General features: G+C 41.8%; 1 pseudogene; it reads right to left on the bottom strand.

Moving 5' to 3' along the window:
- Window positions 1–326: 326 nt before the first annotated feature.
- Window positions 327–1,107, bottom strand: LOC123926945 (annotated as a pseudogene).
- Window positions 1,108–6,598: the final 5,491 nt, after the last annotated feature.

Below are 6,598 nucleotides of genomic sequence, written 5' to 3'. Positions count from 1 at the left end.
AATCACAACCCTAGCCAACACCTTAACTTCAGGTCAATAAAATCTTGAACAGAGGAATCAGCCAACCCATACCCAGATTCTTGAACCATGGAAACTAAAAAAGTGAATTTGTGCTGCTTTAAGTCACTAAGTTCTTGGTAATTTATTATGCAGCAACAGGAAGCCAATATCAATGGGTAGTCTCATTGGAAAAGAATGGCCAAGAAAGAATAGGGCAGAATTAGGCCATGGGCCAAGTCCACTGCTACTTTAGCAGGAATGAATTTTTCCTCTTAGAGTCTCCACATTTCCCCTCAATCCATACTTCTTTTTTTTTTTCCCAACAAGAAGCCATAACTTTATTAATGATAGAAACAGTACAAATTTCAAACCAAGCTGTAGTTATTCTTTTGAAACACCAAAAAAAGTCCTCGTTTTCAGATGGTTACATTGTTAATTCCATAATACCATTTACAATATCATTACTGTTGTTCTTCAGGGTTCGGACTGCCTTTGCTCTTGACACATTTGCTTGTGACATGACCAGTTCTATGTCCTTAACCTCTACACCGGTTTCATCAACCTCTTATCTTCACTCTCCTCTTGTACAGTTGGAGTCTGTGTGTTTTCTTGAATGTTTGAGACAGCTTCACCTTGAACTCTGAATTTCTCAGCAGCTGCCAGTTGTGCTTGCTGAGATAAATCCTCGATCTTGGCTTCCCCAAAAACTATGTAGGTATCTGAAGCTGGGCTCTTGTAGACATCTGGTTTTGTGATGACAAAGAGGATATTCTTAGATTTCCGGATAGTGACTCTTGTAATCCCTGTAACCTGTCGAAGACCCAGTTTGGACATAGCCTTCTGTGCCTTCTTTTCACTCCGGCTCTGTTTTGCTTTACTGACTGGTTCTTCGTCAATTTCAGCAGCTGCTGCCAGCTGGGCTTGTTGTGTGGTTGCCTGTGTGGAATCCTGTTCCTCAAGCTCTGGTACTGATTCAACACTGTCAGATTCCGTTCCAGACCCTGTCTCAGCCTGGGGCTGTGGCAACTCCTGCTCTGTAGCAGGGACGGTTTCTGTGGCTTCACCAGGCATTTTGTGCGGGGGGCGCGGAACCAAGATGGCGGCAGAAAGAGCTCAATCCATACTTCTAATTGGAGCACAAACTACATCTCCCATTTTCCTGACTCAAATTGGAAACAGGCTTTGAAATTTCTCTTCTCAAAGAAGGAGGGGGAAGGTCCGGACCCAGCTATCATCACATTGACTCCTGGGTGGAGCTGAGCTCATTCAAAAGCAACAAGACCCATAAATACAGAGAACAAACTGATGGTTGCCAAAGGGTGGGGGGGGGGTGGAGGGATGGGCAAAATGAGGGAAGAGGAGTGGGAGATACAGTTTTCCAGTTATGAAATGAAGAAGTCCCAGGAATAAAAGGCATAGCATAAGCAATATAGTCAAGTCAATGATATTGTAATAACATTGTATGGTGACGGATGGTAGCTACACTTGTGGTAAGCATAGCATAATGTATAAAAAGGTCAAATCACTACGTTGTACACATGAAACTAATGTAACACTGTATGTCAACAATACTAAAAAATGTTTTTAAATTTTAAAAAATTTTAAGTGACCAGACTGAAAGCACAGCACTCTAGACAATATAATCTTAAAATGAAGGTGGTCAGAAACATGAGTTACAATCAGTATTCCCAGAGAGAAGAGACAAAGACAGAAAGAATAAAACTTGGAGCCCTGATTATAGATAGACCAAAGCCAAGAATTGGAAATAGCAATTCAAAGCAAAGAATGTGCCAGAAATGGCTTAGTGATATTGATAACATGCAATGTGGGCATAGTGGGCATGACTGGAACCATGGCTGGTGAGTAGTGTGGAGTGTACCTAGCTCCTGTGAAAGTACAGAATTAAGAGATGCACAGTTACTGTGAGCCTTTACCCAAGTGCTCTCATACAGATTGGGAAGGCTCTGAGGTAAGTTCTCATTAGCTTCTCTGGAAAACTTGTACAGTCTACTTGGAAATCTGGGAAGCAAGCCAAAAACAAAACAAACAAACAAAACCATACACCATGGCTGGGGGCAGTTATGTGTAGGAAACTTCCCCCTAGAAGCCATCCAGCTTAAGGCAGACCTTGCTAGGAACACCCTGATGGAGGTCTCAGTGGATGTCCAATGGAGACCTCAGATGGAATCATCATAAAGACAATTTATGATCTTAGACGTGTCTCATGTAGTAAGTCAATTCATCTTATCTTAAGAACAGTATACTAGAAGGTCCAGAACATTTTGGCACAGGCTAACCCTTTCACAGCTCATCCAAGAATCTAGAAGTTGGAAGGAACCATAGCGAGCTTGCATCTCAATGCCCCTCACAGGTAGGGAAAATTCAAAGAGAGTATGTGACTCTGGAAGAAACCAATATCCATCTTCAAATATCCAAACACTGCTATCAGACGAAGAAAGCACTGAGGTGGAATCCCAGCTCTGCCTTACTGAGTGCTCAGGCAAGTCAGTTCATGTCTCTGAACCTGAGTTTCCTTATCCATGAAAATGGATGAAGGGATGGCCAGGGAAATTTAACAAGCCCATTGTGGAGAAAGGCATAGCATGGTGCATGACACATAACTTTCTTTTTTTTTTTTTTTTTAAGTTTTTAAAAATTCATTTATTTGAGAGAGAAAGAAAGAGAGCATGAGTGCGGTGGGGGGTGGAAGAGAGAGAGAGGGGGAAGTGGATTCCCTGCTGAGCAGGGAACCTGACATGGGGCTCAATTCCAGGACCCTGAGATCATGATGTGAGTCGAAGGCAGATGCTTAACTAGCTAAGGAACCCAGGTGCCCCAGCAACTAACTTTTCTATACATTTCCTTATGGGTCTTAGGACCAACCATTCTTCCCTCTCTACTCTTTGTACCCATTCCCCAGAATCATTTTGGAAGAAACCGAAAGTACTGAGTTTTTGAATCTGTAGTCCTAAATCTTGAACTTTAAAACAAACTCTTCACACTCTCAAGACCCAGAATTAAAATATGGCTGGTATTTCCAGAGTCTTACAACAGCCTTCTGGCCTTGGAAGAAAACCCAGAGCCTGGTCTGCAGAAGGGAGGCAGGAAAGCTCAAAGCCCCAAGTCCCAGTCCTAAACACAGTGAAAGACAAGCTGTCTTGAAAGGATCAGCTTGTTCAACCGTGGATGCTTCCAACATGCTAAACAGGACCTGAAGAGCAACAATGGAAACAAGACTCAGGGCAACAAAAGTACAGTCATTAAATGTTCATGATTTCAGAGCTCAGAACATGTGTGTTCATGATGGTGGTGCTTTTTAGGCCAGTGAATTTATAAGGAAGATAACTGTTGTAAATCAGTGCTATTCACAGCAACAACTTAATGCATAATGCTGGCATTTTAGAAATTGTTATCAAGACTATTTCACTATAAAAGCTACAGAAACCTTTAATAAGCAAAGGAAACTAAATGTCCCAGCACCGCTACCATTTTCAATAGGCTAAAAAAGGTACATGGCTGTCAGCTAATGCTCACTTACCATGGTTCTTTGGTGAGGTCAGCAGGACCGTTTTGTTTTGCTTTTTTCTCCCAGAAAGAGGCTTAATACAGAAAAGTTTAGTCCTTTGTTTAGTTCAAGGGGACTGAAATATAGTCAGGCTTCTAGCTCATATGCCCCAGAGTTGTTTTCACAATATTTAAATCCCCAGCCCACCATTATACACACATACACACACGCAAAATTTAGTAAGAAGAACTCTTCAGGAAACCAACTTGTGTTTTGAAATTTTTGCTGCTGTTTTTCTGTCCTAGGAGCATGACTCTGACTCACCTCTTATTGGCTCTGCAGCTTGAGGACCCTCTTTTCAAGTTAGGTTCTCCTAAACAACAGACCCTGAGATAAGGATTTGAGTGTAAATGGTTTACCAGGGTGAAAAGTGACCTCAGGAAGAACTGGTAGAGAGTAAGCAGTAAGACAGAGACGGGAAGGCAACCAACATAGGTGTTTTGATGAGCACGTTACCTCTGCGGACAACAGGAGTTTTCCATCCCACTGGGGACCTCTGCGAGATTGCGTAGAACATGTCTCACAGAAGTTCCCCCTCCAATGGGTAAGACAGCTGAGGTGTTTGTCCACCAACTTCTTTTTGCCATTGGTTCAAGCCTGCTCCAGGTAAATTCCTGTGCGCTTCTGGCCTGCCCCAGGCACAGACCAAGCACACTCCTGAAGCCAGTAAGAGCTTTTCCAAGAGCTAGTGATAAGAAGCCATCAGTATAGCATACATGAGAGTGTTGAGTGGAAGTGAAGATGGGCAGGGCTCTAACAATGTCTATTTCATGCTACAGACAAATCTCTTCAATTTTAGTCTCTCTCAAGTGACCTTTTTATTCTTTATCTTCTCCCGCCTAACAATCGGGCTACTCAGAGATGGGCCCTGCACATTGTCTCTACAGACTGGCCCTTGTGCGCAGTCCTCATCAAGACCAACACTGGCAAATCTGAGAGGGGCAGATGCAGACAGGCACACAGTGAGAGGCAGCATATGTAGTGGCTAAAAGCATGGATGCTGGTGCCCCACGGCCTGGGACTGGAATCCTCATGCTTCACAGATCTCTTATGTCCCACTCCGAAATTTTGTCAACAGTGGGCCCCAATGTTTTCCATGAACCAACCCTGTCAGCCAGATTTCTGAAAGACCCCCAAAAAGAAGCACCAAATATGCTATAGTAATTCTAGATTTGCACGAACTCTACCACAAAGCCCGCAGGAGAGGCATGGTGCTCAGAGAGCTAAGCCATCTAACAAGAAAAGGCTATTGTTTTCTGGAAGAGCCTATAGACGTTCTGGGAGGGAGCTATAAAGGATAAGCTCCAGCTTGGCAAACTAAAAACAATGGCAGAGAATTACAGATCTATTATAATCCTGAAGACCACCAGCCATGGAGGGAGAACCATGTGGAACTGATTGGGCATAAGCAAGGCCCAGAAGATTTTAATTTAAAAACAATTTAATTATGAAAAGAAAAGAAGCAGACCCTGCAGGGGGAAAAATGGTGGAGAATGCATGTGTGAGAAAGTTCTCATTTGTGTATGTCTATGAAAAGAAACAGCAAGACAAACATACAGAACTAAATAGAAAGACAGAACTAAGGGTGGGGGTGGAGGTGCATAAGGGGCAAGACTCAGACATGCTAGGGCTCTGTGGCCTGCTTGTTGAGCTCCCCGCTTTTCATTTATGCTAATATGGCTAGGATTCCTGTTTTTCTAATTGCCGTATATATACTCTTCAATAAATCTATTACTTGAAGCTTAGGGAGTTCTTTAAATCCCAAAATACCTTACCGGCAAATATAATTATTGAGAAATAATAATCAGTGATGATTAAAGAGTGCTTACTCCATACCAGGCATTCACTGCCTCATAAATCCTTACAACTGTTTGAAAGAATTTACAAGTGAATAAACTGAGTGTTTGGAGAGAATGGCCAACACTAGGGAATTGGTAGGATAAATTATTCAGTCAGGTCAGCATAGCTGAACTGAATTCAAAACGAGGTCTCTCACATTTTAAGTCCCCAATCAGTCTGATTCTTCAACGTCTTTCTTATGGTTGAAGCCTGTCCTGCAGTAACATGTACCATCTTCAGAACCTATCAAAGTCAGGGAGTTAGTTCAAGTGCCCTGCAATGTCATTAGAACCACATTTTGCTCTTGATTCTGACTTGGAAGCCACTGGCTGATCATCAATGGATTCTCAAAGGAACATTCAAGACACTTTGACTCCCAATGAACTCCTTCTGGTCTGAGAGAATAATAAGAGAACTACTGTGCAGGCCAGCCCTGAGGAAGCTCAGGTGTAGATTCTTAAAGAAAACCAGGAAAAAAAGACCACAAAGAAATGCCATCCTGTGACTTGCTCTGCTAGGCCATATGATTAACAGAAATCATCCCACAACAAAGATCCTCCCTCTCAGAGGCAATCCAAACACCTACTTAACTAATCGTGCTTTCTTTTATGCACACATGCATGTATATTTTACAGCTGAGCCATCTGTGTTATGGTCCTATTAGCATTTGTATAAAAATGATTATAAATCTTTGTTTTCTGAGGTTCAAAATAGCCTATAAAACTGGGTCTTGAGGCTAAATCTCATTCCCAGCAGGTTCCAGCCAAGAAACTAATAGATTTTGTTGGCCAATTAAACAAATATCAATTTACTTGGTGAGCTAAAAAAGTATAAAAGTTTACTATTTCCAGAGGCAAATATGCATTCATAAAGAAAAAAAAAAAAAAACTAAATCCCAGTATAAATAAGATTATAGGCTTAACCTTAATTGTGGTGTCTATAGGTCATTCTTTTGATTAATTTAAAATGTTAAAAAGTCAGGTGAGTGCTGTACAATCTACAGATGTTCCCCAACTGCATTTGCTATAGAGATCTTTGATAACAAGTAGCAGAAATGGGTAATGGCTACTTTAGGCAAGAAGGAAATTCATCAGAAAGATTTGCTGGGTCTCACAGGATTACAAAGAGGAAAAAAGGGGGATGCTGAATAATCATGGTTGAAATGGATGGAAGCAAACTGAAAGTCTTCTTAGC

Source organism: Meles meles, chromosome 16 (genome assembly GCF_922984935.1).
Source record: "Meles meles chromosome 16, mMelMel3.1 paternal haplotype, whole genome shotgun sequence".
Classification (NCBI taxonomy): domain Eukaryota; kingdom Metazoa; phylum Chordata; class Mammalia; order Carnivora; family Mustelidae; genus Meles; species Meles meles.
The sequence above is the reverse complement of the archived record's forward strand: the minus strand, read 5'-3'. Positions and strand labels throughout refer to the sequence as shown.